The sequence below is a fragment of the Calidris pugnax genome, unplaced genomic scaffold (assembly GCF_001431845.1).
Source record: "Calidris pugnax isolate Ruff unplaced genomic scaffold, ASM143184v1 scaffold128, whole genome shotgun sequence".
Classification (NCBI taxonomy): Eukaryota; Metazoa; Chordata; class Aves; order Charadriiformes; family Scolopacidae; genus Calidris; species Calidris pugnax.
The window spans coordinates 2,813,360-2,826,255 of record NW_015090851.1 but is presented as its reverse complement, the minus strand read 5'-3'; positions in this window follow the sequence as shown (position 1 = coordinate 2,826,255).

Genomic DNA, 12,896 nt, shown 5'->3' with positions numbered 1-12,896 from the left:
GCTCCTCAAGGAGGGCAAGGAGAAGCTGGGCACGCAGAGGAAAGGCTCCATGAAACCCTTTCTCTTTCTGCAAAAGAAGAAGTGCTGGTTGGCCAGAACCAGGTCTGGCAGGTGCAGGGGTGGAAAAGGACTGGCAATAAATGCCGTTACTCCAAGATCCTCTCCCTGCTGGTCATCTGGGAGTCATGGCAAGGGTGCAATGCCCCCATGCTCGAGGAAGACATGCAGGAAGACCTGAGTTTGTGCTGGAGATGTGTATGGGATAGTGGTACTCAACCCCAACTCTGGTGCTTGCAAGACTCCCAAGCCACTGGCAGCTGCAAGAATCAATACACGGAGTTTCAGCAAAGTAAGACATTGCCCTTAACGTATTGCATTCCAAGGGATGTTGCCCCTGAGTGTAAGGATGCTGGTGTGGATCTCCACTAATGGAACCGCAGACAGTATCTACTCCGGGCTGTTTAACAGCAGAAATGAATGTGTCTATATCTCGCCTTGGCTGCACGTGGCATGCACAGGGGGACTGTTACTTATTAGCGCTCGCAGTCATTGGCAAGAGCTCCTGGAACGGAGGTTGAGCTCCAACTGCTATTCCTGCCTGTCCTCCTTCACTTGTGCTTGTATCTTTCTCAGCCTCATTCCTTCTGGGTTGAAATTTTCCATGCTTCGTCTTAGCCCAGTGACACGTTTTTGCTGAAGGTATGGACTGTGCCGGTTGGAGTCCTCTTTGTGGAGCTCCTTGCTAATCTCTGCCCCATGATGAATGTCCATCATTCGTGTCTGAGGAGACATCGGGCTGAAGAAAATCTTTAGAGGATAGATTCTGATTTATTTACTTGTTTATTTATTTGGAAAAGTGACTAAAAAGTTTACATTTCAGTCAACTGGAACTTAAAAGGAAATCTTTTATTTAGATCTCCCCCAGTGGAAAACTGAACAGCTCTGGCAAAATTAAAGTTTTTCCATGGAACATTCAGATTTTTTGAAAACTCCATTTTCTATTGAAAAAATTATTTTGATCATTAGTTTTTGATCTGTTCTACTTTTTAAGGACGACTCAAAAACATAAAGGCAAAAATCTCCACTCCCTGTGTCTAATATATCAACTTTTTTTTTAGCATGACTTCAATTCCATCTCCTTAGCGAGAAGGCTAGAAAAATTATTCAGCTTAAGGAAAAGCATTTTATCAGTTATAAAGTTGTGGAAATTTAAAATGGGTATCTTAGTGCAAGTATTGGATTTGCAGCTTGCCTTTTTTCCTATCTGGGTCGAGGATGCTGGACTTAAAAACCTGGTGTTAACTTAGTTAAGAGTATCTCTGGTAGGAGGCTTTTGGTTTGTTGGTGGGTTTTTTTTAAGGAGAGTTGAAATACAGAAAAATCTGTTTAGGACTGAAGAACTGAAAATTACCTCTGGGAACCCGGAGACCTCCATTCATGGTGATCCTGTAACAGCAATTCCGGAGTCAAATTTATTATTTACGCAAGTCTTGTGGTTTAATGCATGTTTTTTCTCCAGATTTTCAAACTTAAAGATTGTTTTCTTTAGCCTTCTTTTTCTTAGAAAGTTAGGATAACCAAACACTAAGCTTAACTAAATAAATTTTCAAAAGTTAGCAAGTTCCAGTCCAAGGATTAATGGCATTACAAAGTTACTACAAGCTTGTCGGTCAAATGTAGAATTTTCTCCATTCCCTTCTCTACCCCATTGGGATGGGGCAACTTCTTGAATGTTCAGAGATTGTCCCTGTGAGTAGATATCAATTTAGTACTTTCAGACATGCACATACGTATACAAAATTGGTGTAGTCTGTGCACAGAACACAGGAAATACTTCCTTGAATGCACAATACATTCAAAATAGCTAATTTGCAAAATGCCCAGAATACATCACAGTGGATGACTTGATTTGAAACATTAGAATAGGTGATAAGAAAGTCATGCTATAGAATAATTTATATATATTTCAAACGACTCTCACTTAAAGGGGAAAAAAATAATCTTTATAATTAACACGATAGATAAGAGCAACTGTGACATTTTAAATAAATGTGATGTATTTGATTTTGAAGTAGAGTTTAAGATTCTGGAGACGTGTTCAAGAGAGAAAAAATATGTGCTCAGAGTTGAAATGAAGAGATGCTACAGATCATCTTTAAAAACCAAACAACCTCACAGAACTCCACTGTTTCTACTGGCCTTCAGCACAGAGCCTCCTAGGAAATGGGAGTGGGGTTAATTAAAAAAGACCTGACAAAAGGAAAGCCCTACAAGGGAAGATTTATCTTCTTTTCCATGCCAATAGCCATGCAAGGAGAAGACATCCAGAGATCTAGCCATGGTAGAAGTAACTCTTGAGGAATGCTGCCTCCTCGCAGATCCTAAATTAAAGTGGCTTAGATGTTACATGTAATGGGTATTATGTTGGTTATTGGATGGAGACTTGGTAGCCAGTTCAGTGAATGGTTTTGCTTAGTTTTTGGATGTGTGATCCTAGGTCCTGTGTTGGGCTACGTTCCTATGGCTTCTCTGAAGATACATGGGCAGGAGCTAGAGGTGGACAGTTGTACAGCAGAAGGGGAATGGGTATTTTCCACTTTTGTCTGCAGAGCCCATCACAAGGATGAATTAAAAAATACTGATTTCCGCAGCACTCTTCTCATTGCTTAGCTGTTGCTAAGGCAAAGCTGTTATTAATTCAGGAGGAGTCTGCCTGAGCAAGAACTCTCCGGAGTCCAAAATATTTTGCAGAGAGTAAATATAAGAATTATTCACCTACCACAGAACAGCATCAGCCTCTGGGTGGAATGCAGGAGCTGTTTAACAGCGCGCAGAAATGTTTCCCCGCAGGTTTGGGCAGGAGTTGAAGGTTTGTGTATGCCCAGTTGAAACTACAACTGAAAGCAATAAGCAACAAGATGGGCCCCCACCTCCCTTGCCTTGGTACTGGATGGGCTCGGAGAGGCGAGCACCACCTACCCGAGTACCACACCACTTCCTCTAGGACGCTAGGAGATTTTTCTGGAGCTCGCCCATCTGACCCAGTCCTCCACATGAGATCTGGCAAGACAGTCGCTCCAAGTGTCTGGGTAAGTACTGTAAAATGCTTCAAATAAATGAATAGAAATCATCTGCTTCATAAATGCCAAGGGCTTTCAACATGTCGTTTCTTGGTAAACAAAGAATTTCAGCACGACAATATCTTAGGATGTTATTGGCCATATTTGTTCCCTCGTGCATATTGAAGTGAATGTGAACAGTCTCGCACAGCTCTCCTTTATGTCCTCCTTCAGCTTGGAGGTTGTTCCCTGCTGCGGTGGAGATGAGGGGGCTGCTCTGGCTACTCCTGGACAGACTGATCTGCCCCTGGATCCCAAAACTCCTGTTTCTGTGATGGTGAAGCACAGGTGGAAGTTCTGCTTATACTTGGTTTTGCACAAAGTGCCATATACTATGATTAGAAAAAAAACAAACCAAAACATGTCCTTTTTTTTTTTTTGCGGACATTAGAATGCAATAAAAATATGTGTGTGCTTCCCCCCTCACCCCCCAGCTAAATTGATTACATCTGGTGGCATGAAAAAAAATAGCCAAAATGTCAGACTGAGTCACACAGCCCCCTTGGGTGGTTATATTTATTTCAGGGTTGGAGCACTCATCAAAACAATTTATCCTTGGCTCTCTCTCTCAGCCTTCCCATCTCTGAGCTTACAAACCCTTCTCTGTTCCCTAACACTTGTATTGAGCCCCAAGCCCCCTCTTTCCCCTGGTCTTTCCTTTCCCCATCTTTTCCCTCGCCATGTCCTCTGGCCTGGCTCTGTCCCCCTCCATCCCCTTTGCTACATCACTCCCAGCAAACCCTGTAGCTGCAATTCTCCACTGGGGATAGCAGGCGAAGCTGGAACACAGACAAAGCTTGATGTTTCCAGCACTGTGTCACCTATTTAGTGTCTTGTTACACATTGCTTGGGGTGAAGGGACGTGGTAAAATGTGTGAGTGAGCTCCCTACTGTGGTTTCCATCATCACTGTGACTGGTGGGGCAGCTGGGGTGGGACCATGCCTGCTGGGATGGCCATGACCATCTTCAGCCTTGCCTGCTCTCTGTTGGCTGCCCTGACCGGCTGCAGTGGTGGAGGTGGATCTGCTGGTTCTTTTGGTGGAATATTTTTTGGGCTTGGTTCACCTGTGTCCTGTGTTTTCTCTCTGGCAGAGAGCAGCAAAAGGAGCAGGGTGAGAAGAGTCTGAGCTGCAGTGGATGCGGAGGACCTCATCTCCAAGAGCACAAAACCTCATTTCCATTTCTCTTCCCAAACCTCATCCTTCAGCCCAAATCACAAGGAGAATGGTCACCTCCTGCCTGCCGCCCCAGGCACACCCTGTACATCTTGGTCTATAAACTGTTGTGATACGCTGCCAGATCATGCCTGCTCTTGTGCCTTATGCCAACCACAGTTGCAGAAGACTCAAGTGCTCTAGGAGCCTCATGGATGCAAATGGCTGCAGAAATCCATTTCTCTGTCTTTAATCTACGATGATGGAAGGCCCGGGTCTGGCAGGAGCAGGGACTGAAGCTCTTGGTTGCTCTTTCTCTTGGAGTGGGGGATTGTCCTGCACAGAAAGACCCCCTTGCTTTCTTCACTGCTCCTACAGGGATCAATGACAGATGAGGAAGACAAGGGTTATCCTCCACTATCTTGGCTGGGAGAGAACTTGAGAAGCTCTTGGCACCACCACCTCTGAGGTTAACGCTCTCTGTCCCATCCATTGTGCCTCCTGCTCCCAGTCTGGGCAGCGGGCTCCTGTTATACGGCGCGCCACATTTTTCTCCTGTGGTAAATCAGAGCCCCCTGGGATCTGGTATTGTGCTTTTTTTTTTCCCCAGGTATTTTTGTCTGTGAACCACAGAAAACTGAATAGCAGGAAATGAAGTGCAGATTGAGAACATGGTTGAGTGCACTTGCTAAAATAAAACATTGGGGGGGGAGGGAGAGGTTCTTTTATAAATAGAAAATGAAGTGTGTTTACTTTTTATTGATGAAGTATTTAATTGTGCTGAGGGTTTGAGAGATGTTCTTAGCGGCATCTCAAACTGTGCATTGACTAGAAATGCCAATTGGTCTCTGGTATAAATACCTCACTAGGTTGAACTCACCTGTTTTATAGCCAGGAAGGGCAAGGGGATGTTGGGATTTTTTGGTGATCTCTGACATGCCGCAGTTGTGCCAGGAGGGCCAGAGAACTCCACTGATATCTTCTCAAACTGGACTAGGTGCTAAGACGATCCAAAGGCTTGTTGAGTGGATGCATTCGACAGTGAAAGAGAAAGTGTGTGCCCCTTGCCCCTGGTCAATGTACTTCAAGTTTGACTGGACAGGCTTACCCAAGTGGGGGTTTTGGTCTCTGTGGCCTGTTTGGCCTCTTTGTCTCCATACAGAGTCCGCCAGCAAAGCAGAGCACACCAGAGACTTCTGCTGAGCTGGTGCAATATACCCAGATACCTGAGTGAGTGCTGAGATGGCCCTGCTGAGGAAGGGGGTCAACTTGGATGCTGCCACCACACTGCCAGCCCTGTGTTTCTGGGATGCTTCCTGAAGGTAATGTGCTGAGCTCTGCAGGGCATCACACTGTGTCACGGAGCTGTGCCACAGAGCCTGAGAGCCTGCTTGCTCTCCGTTATGCCTCTGACCTTTTTTCTCTTAAGCAAGGCAAGTAGCACAAGCACATGCAGGGTGCAGAGATAAGGCTGTGACCTTTTAGATTATTCTGTTGCTCTACTACAAATGCTGGATGGGTCCAGCCAGGCAGCTGGGCTCTTTTGTGAGGTTAAATTAATCTCATTAATTCAGATGTCTAAAAGTAGTAACCTTTAGTCATCAGTGACCTAGACTGCTTTTTTGTGGGGGATAAAATCTCTAGAGTCCATCTCCCATCTCTGGAGCTCTCCTGTTCTCCCTGTGTTTCTGAATCACTGTCTGAAAGACTGTATTTTTATGTTAGTTTTGACCCAGTGAAGGAATATGAGGCTTCAAAAGCAGAGAATACCAAGGTGTTTGGAGTCTCTATGACAGGTCTGGGCACCTTTACAGGAAGCATGGGTGCAACCAAGAGGTGTGGCCATAATGAATTAAATGGGGCTGCTTTTGTTTGGGCATCTGTTTGGTTTTAGCTGTGTAAAGTGTCCAGGGAAGCTTTTAAACACATGCAAAAGTCAGTGAGCGCTACTACAGGTACCTTGAATCAGATCCTAAACATACAAAAATTGGACACACTGGTTGCTTTTCAGAGGGAACAATTATTGATCATCCAAATGTCTATGGAACAAAACCATCATAAAGGAACACCAGGTGATCATCCACATCTCAACGAGCTTTTGGCCCTTTCCATCTCTGTCTGCACAGGCAAAGCCATCGTTCCCTTTAGCCATGGGAGATGGTGGTGCCACACACCCCTGCCTCCACTTCCAGGACAGGTGGGAGCTGGGCATCTGTTGGAAATGTTCAGGCTCTTCCACCTGTCCCTATGACCATGGAGTAGAACATGTAGAGATGACTCAGGCCCCTTTGTCTCATCTATCTTACCTATTTACACCAAGTTGCTATTTCCAAAAGTCCTGTCTTGATAACAACGCCTGAACACTTATGCAGCCTCCAGATGAAACAGTCACCAGCCCAACAGAGGAGACCATATCTGTGAGGGAATTGCAAGTTCATTTGCCTTCCTTGGGGATAAAAGCCTCTCAGCAGCTTGCTGTGAGCTTCCACAAGATGAGATGAGTCCTGTCGCGTGGGAGTGGGTAGTCCCTGTGCTGGCCATTGTGTCGGTGGAAAGTAGAAGGGGGGATTCAGGCAGAGAAGAAATTCTAGAGGGGAGAATAGATGCAAGAAATTCCTAGGAATGTTACAGAAATCAACATCCCCCCCTCTGCTCCTTCCAAACCAACCCACCTAAAAAATGCCGTTTTGTGGGCTATTTTGGAAAGGAGTCCATGCCTGGGGAATTTTTGGCTGATGCTTATGGCTTTTAGAAGTTTCTGGGAGATCAGACGGATAGAAACAGGAACCAGATGGGACTTCTAGCTGCTGGAAAGAAAGGAAGAAAAAAAGCAGGGGGGAAATCCATCTCTTGTTTAAAATGTGAAGAGCACTTGTTCACTTTTGGGGAGTTTCCCCTTCACCCTGGATTTCTTATTTTAAAGCAATTTACCCCAGTTCCGTGATATTCTCTTAGGAAATGTATCTCTTTTGTTGTCGTTGCTAGGAATTTTTCTGTCTTTTGCAATAAAAACCAGTTTATTCTTAGGAGAATTTAAGCCTTTGCCTTACTAGATAAAAAGAAAGTCAGTGGTTGGTTTTGTTCTTGCAGCAGCCTCAACATCCCTTGGCCATTTACTCACTGAGTTTATCTCTGTGGGGCTGCAAAATATGAGAAAAGGCAGTGGCAGTGGAGAGTAGAGCAAAGTTGGAGATAGCTCTGAGCTAGCAAAACCAAGCACACGTAGGTTCTATTTGAGATAAATGGCCGTCAAAGGGAGCGTAGTACCAGACTAGAACATACAATGGACCCAAACATGGACCTCAGATAGATGGTGCCTACAGTGACCCAACTTGTCAAGCACAGTGTTGGATTTGTGGCGTCTCAGCTGTTGGGTTTTGGTGTTGTGGATCCAAAAAACAGGCCTGGTCCAGCCCCAGGCTCCATTTTATCAGACCTTGGCTCTGGAGCTGGTTCACTTCTGGAAAACATCCCAGAGGCTGAATAGAGGCCAAGGAGCATTTTCCAGCTCCTGGGTCCAAGCTGGACTCTGTGCTGGGAGTCGCAGTCCAGCCGTGATCTGATGCCGTGCTGGGACTGGGCTCAGTTGTGCTTCGTCCTCACAGCCTTTTCTTTCCAGGCTGACAGGGAAGAGGGGACCAGGGCAGCGGGGTATGTTACGTAGTGTCCCTGCTCTACTCGGGAGAGCCATGAAATCTACCCCAGCTGGTAGGAAGGAAGCAGAGTAGGTACCACTTTGTAGATGAAGGTAATAACTGGATAATACCATACTGGTAAGCTTTGCCTCTAATCATTTAAGGGTTCTAATCATTTAAGGCTTTTAGGAAATTCTTTAATGGTTAATTAGGGAGGGTTTTTTCCTTCCAGTTTTCCAGATATTTACTGCTTCCTGGACAAAAATGCACTCTTCCCAGGTTCCTATCTTGTTTTATAGCTTTCCATCGCTTGATAATCATTTCATATTATTTCTCGTGCCCTCTGATCTGCAACCATTCCCAAGATAGGGTCATCAGCACAAGGCAATGACCCTTGATAAACCTTCACCTGTGGTTCATAAGTCAGTATGAGAGGAAATCCGTCCCTGGGACTTAATAATGTATAAACTATATTTCTAGGGAACTGATTGGAGGCTCCACAAACAACATTAGGACTATACTGTGTGCTACGACACTTACTAGTGGTGATGCACAAAGTCAACTGTAGATATTTTCAGACACAATAGTTGATCTTTTGTTCGCATTTTCAAATGTGCGTGCATTTGAACACATGGCTTTGGTTCCAAGGTTCGTCACAGACGGACCTAACTAAGCCAGCTGCTTGAACCCTCTATTATGGTGACCAATTGATTAGATTAGTTTAAATGAAAAAAATGCCCCAAAATGTAAAGCTTTGGGTTTGAGTGTCCAATTTGAGTTCTGACTTTTGTGGCTTTCTTTTTTCCTTTGGCTCAGGCTGGTCCAGCAGGATGTCCCATATTAGAATGCTGCTCGGTTGTTGTTGTTCTTTGTGGTTCCAGTGAGCTGTTTTTTTCAGAAATGTCTGGAAGGAAAGAGACATAGGGGACTTGGTTCACAGGGTTTGTACAAAAGCTTTTATTTTCCCTTTTTTTTCTCCCCTTCTTTTTGCTTCTCATGGATCTGATGTGCAAGTGTTCTCAGGAGTGGCACGCTGAGATTTTTAAAGCAAAGAGCTTATCACATGACTCAGGTGACTGCTGTCGCGGTCAAAGCAGTATCATCCTAGGAATTTTGTTTGAATTTAGCTTCCAGCTCAAACAAAAGTCATCTGAGTAGGCAAGCTTTTACTGGTTTCACTTTGGCTTCCCACGTCGGTTTAATTTGGCCCATGTTTGCTCAAAACGTCTCCAGCTGTCTAGAAACTTGTTCCTAGCTTGCTGGAACATTCACAACCCTTTTGGCCAGTGTGACCTTAGTTATAAAGGCTGACTGTTGTTTATTTCAGATCATTTTTACTAGGTCTATTATATATAAGGCAGCTCACATAATTGAAAGAGACAACTGGCTTGGTTGCTGTCCTTGCGTTTGCAGGTTATAAGTTACTGATGTCCACAATGCTCAGGCATGAGATCTGCCAGAGAGCACCACCTCATTTTGTTCCATGGGAGTTTTTGCTAATATTTTCTTTTATATTATCACTCTTTTTGTTTCTCTATTGGAAAGGTTCCATGTGTTTCACACTGAGGACCAAAGTGTCAGAAGATTAAAGGACTGTCTTTTTGCCCAGCTAATATAAATTGGATGCTGAACTGTGCACTACTCAGAAAATGAAATGCCTTCTAAAGAAGTAAGTGTCTGGAAGGAGGCAGTGAAAATCCATCAGATTTGCATGACTAATTAGCTTATCCATTAGTTATTATCCTTGTGTTTACTTGTAATGAGAATCTTCAAAGATTATTTTATATCGGACATGTTGCTAATTTTTTTGCTTATGTATTTTTTTCCATGCCAAGATACTACAGTGATGTGTGCTGTACCTTGACAGATATTATTCACTCTTAGTGCAGGTGTCCATCCACTGGAGGGTGTTGATCCTGCATCCATCAGTAGGGGATGGACAGAGCACCCACACAGCCCACACTGTGCATGAGGTATTTTCTCTTTCCCCTGAAATTGGGTCTGATCTTCTTGGCAACCAGAGCCCAGCCTCATTTCATGAGATGCGAATCCCTCTGGATGTCAAGCCCTGGTTTTCGGTAGTATACCTTGCTAGTCAGCTCCTCCCCTCTTAGACAGTGACCCTCTTGTAGAAACCATTAATGCACCGTAGGGAGAAATCTTCTCTGTGTGCCTTTCTGACAGTTTTCTCAGCATACATTATGATTTTGTAAGAGAACTGTGATTTCTGTAGTTGTCATTTTCAGATCTTCCTTACTTAAAAAGGTTGAGAGAATATGTATTGTCGTCTTAAAAAAATTAAAGGTCATCTTTAAATAGCTTTTCAAGCTTTTATATGTCCTACAACTATTTAAATTTATTCATTGTTTGGGGTGGCATGGTAATGCTCATGTGCCCAAAGCAGGGCACAGGAAGCATGTTACTTTTGGATTTTGAAATACTGTGGCTTAAAAGTAAAATTCAAAATGATTTTGTTATTGTTGTTGTTTTGTTTGAAGTCCCTGCTATATCATTCTCTTAGAAGGGTTAGTAGAATTGAAAAAAGATGATCAATGTAATAAACCTGGTACTGTTCTCTCCTGTGCCACTCAGCCCTGCAGGTTGGTACCATTTCCTGTTTTCCAGCATTCACAAACTTCCACTGGACGTATAAAATGTTATGTCTACTACAAAAAAGTCAGCAAAATAAAAAAACAAACAAACCAACAACAATCTTTTGAGCCTGATGAGACCTTTATGTCTACAAGGAAATAAATAAAATCTTCCTTTGTGACCTAACTTGTCAACTTTAAGAAAACTGTCTGAGCCTGATGTTATTGTGGAAGCTGATTTTGCCAGCTCCATGATATTTTTCCTTTGCCAAGAACCTGCGGGGGTGTGCTGGATGCATTTTGCCTGGAATCAAAGTTCCTGGTGTGTTTGGGACTTTTATCATCACCTACTCCAGACTGAATGAAAGGTGGGAACTGCTGTCCTCTCCAAGCATTTGTCCATCGTTTCCATAAGTTTGTGATAGAGTTTGTAGAAAATATTATCTCCATGTTGCCTGGAGCATGTTCAGAGCATCTGCTGCCTGGACAGTGAAAGGAGTGACGTTATTTCCTTTGAATCCTGTCTAAATTTCTGTGGTGCTCTCCGTGCCTTGATTCTTGCAGGTTCCCCAAGCTGGAACTTCACAACAAGGATGTTCCTGGAGCATCTTCGGACTGCCTGCTCCATGGGGTGCATCCCCTCAAGGGAGACAGAGAAGTGCTGAAGACGACAATGGGTCCAGCTCTGGTCTGGGAAAGCCTGAACGGCCCTGATTCAGCAAAGCCCACCCGCTGCTCACCTCTGAGAACCCAAACAGCCCTGGGAGGAGATGCGTCCCTATGGCGTGCGCTTAAGTGCTTTGCTGAACATGGGCCAAAGTCCAGCGTGGAGCCACCCTGCTCCCGCCAACTCCCTCTTTGGCGCCGCACCGTGGAGTCGGCCCTGGGCTTGAGCTGGAGGACGTTACGAAATCCTGGCCCTGACAGAGAGCAGATGCATTATTGGGAAGCCCTCGGGTCATGAGAGGGCTAATAGTCACATTCCTGGCTGGGATGGCGAAAGATTTACGCCGGGCGCTCGCTCGCCTCGCCCTGCACCAGGCCGGCTCCCTACTTCACCGGCCCCCTCGGCTTTAATTGTTGTGTTAATGGCCCTTTTATTTGAAGCAGATCCCCTGGCTTACAGAGGAGAATGTCATTATGTCGTATTTTAGATGTATTTACATTCTCCTTGCCACAGGGATAACGTTCTAATTATTTTCTATAGCTGACAGCACCAGCGTCTCTGGTATTAGGGACCCCTTAGACCTGATTACATGGTCTGTTTTTCTTCAAATCACCCACAAATGACAGTGTGGAGCAGGTTTATTATCAATTGACGTACCTTTGCTTAACGCAACTTGCTCCCGAAACAAATGTCCTGAGAAGATAATACATGTTTAGAGCATGGGTCTTTGCTTGCGTGAAGGCAGATGGGCTTAGGAGGTCAAGCCAATGGTTGACCTCTTCTGACTCCTCAGACTATGCCACACGCTCCCGGCATGGGTGCATGGAGGCAGCATGGTGCCGTGTAGTGTTTCCCATGCAAACCATACCCAAAGGCCATCAGAAAGGACTGCGGTGAGTTTTACAGTGACTGTGTCAAATGGTGGAGAACGACAGTATGGGAGAGGGGATGGAGGTGCGGTGGGAAAAGAGGGAGAAGTGGAAAATGTTAGTTTAGTTTTGCAATGAGGTGTAGGGAGGCAACGGCGTCTGGTCTAAATGGTGTTGTTGTGACTGTGTGAGAAGCTGGTTTTAGGGGAGAAGCTCATTCAATGGGGAAAACTGTACAACACACGGTGGACTTGATGGACAGGGTGGTGAGAGGAGATGCCTAGCAGCAGAGTGTGCGGGGCTGGTGGACAGAGATTGGGGACTGCATGGAGAAAAGAGTTGCAATAGAAGATGAGACAGGAGAAGCCTGACAGCTTGATGAGAGGACATGGGATGGGTTGGAGACCAGAGCAGAGGGGGTGGCTTCAGAGCAAGGGGTGATACCCAGGAGTTGGCCGGGGAGGCGCGGGAGCACACAGAAGTAGGGACAGCAATTGAGATAAGGAGAGTGAGAGACACAGTTATTAGAACAGAATGATTTGATTTATCCCAAGTCATTTATTCACCGAATTTTCCCCCTGAGATCTTAAACAGACTGAAGTGGTTTCAAATGTTGTCATTATTTAGAACAATTCAACAAAATGTTTGTTGCTTTGAAAAAAAGGGAGGGGTGAGGGACGAAGAAAAGAAAGAAAGGAAAAATAAAAGCCTGGATGGTCTAGTTTGCCACATTTGAATTTTATTGCTGAATTGGGATGGGTCGAGTAAAATCACTCTTTCTGTTTTCTGAGCGGGAGTATTCCTTACAAAGCCGCTTCTGATGTGAATGCTTACCCAAGCTTAGATGCAGTCTCCATGTG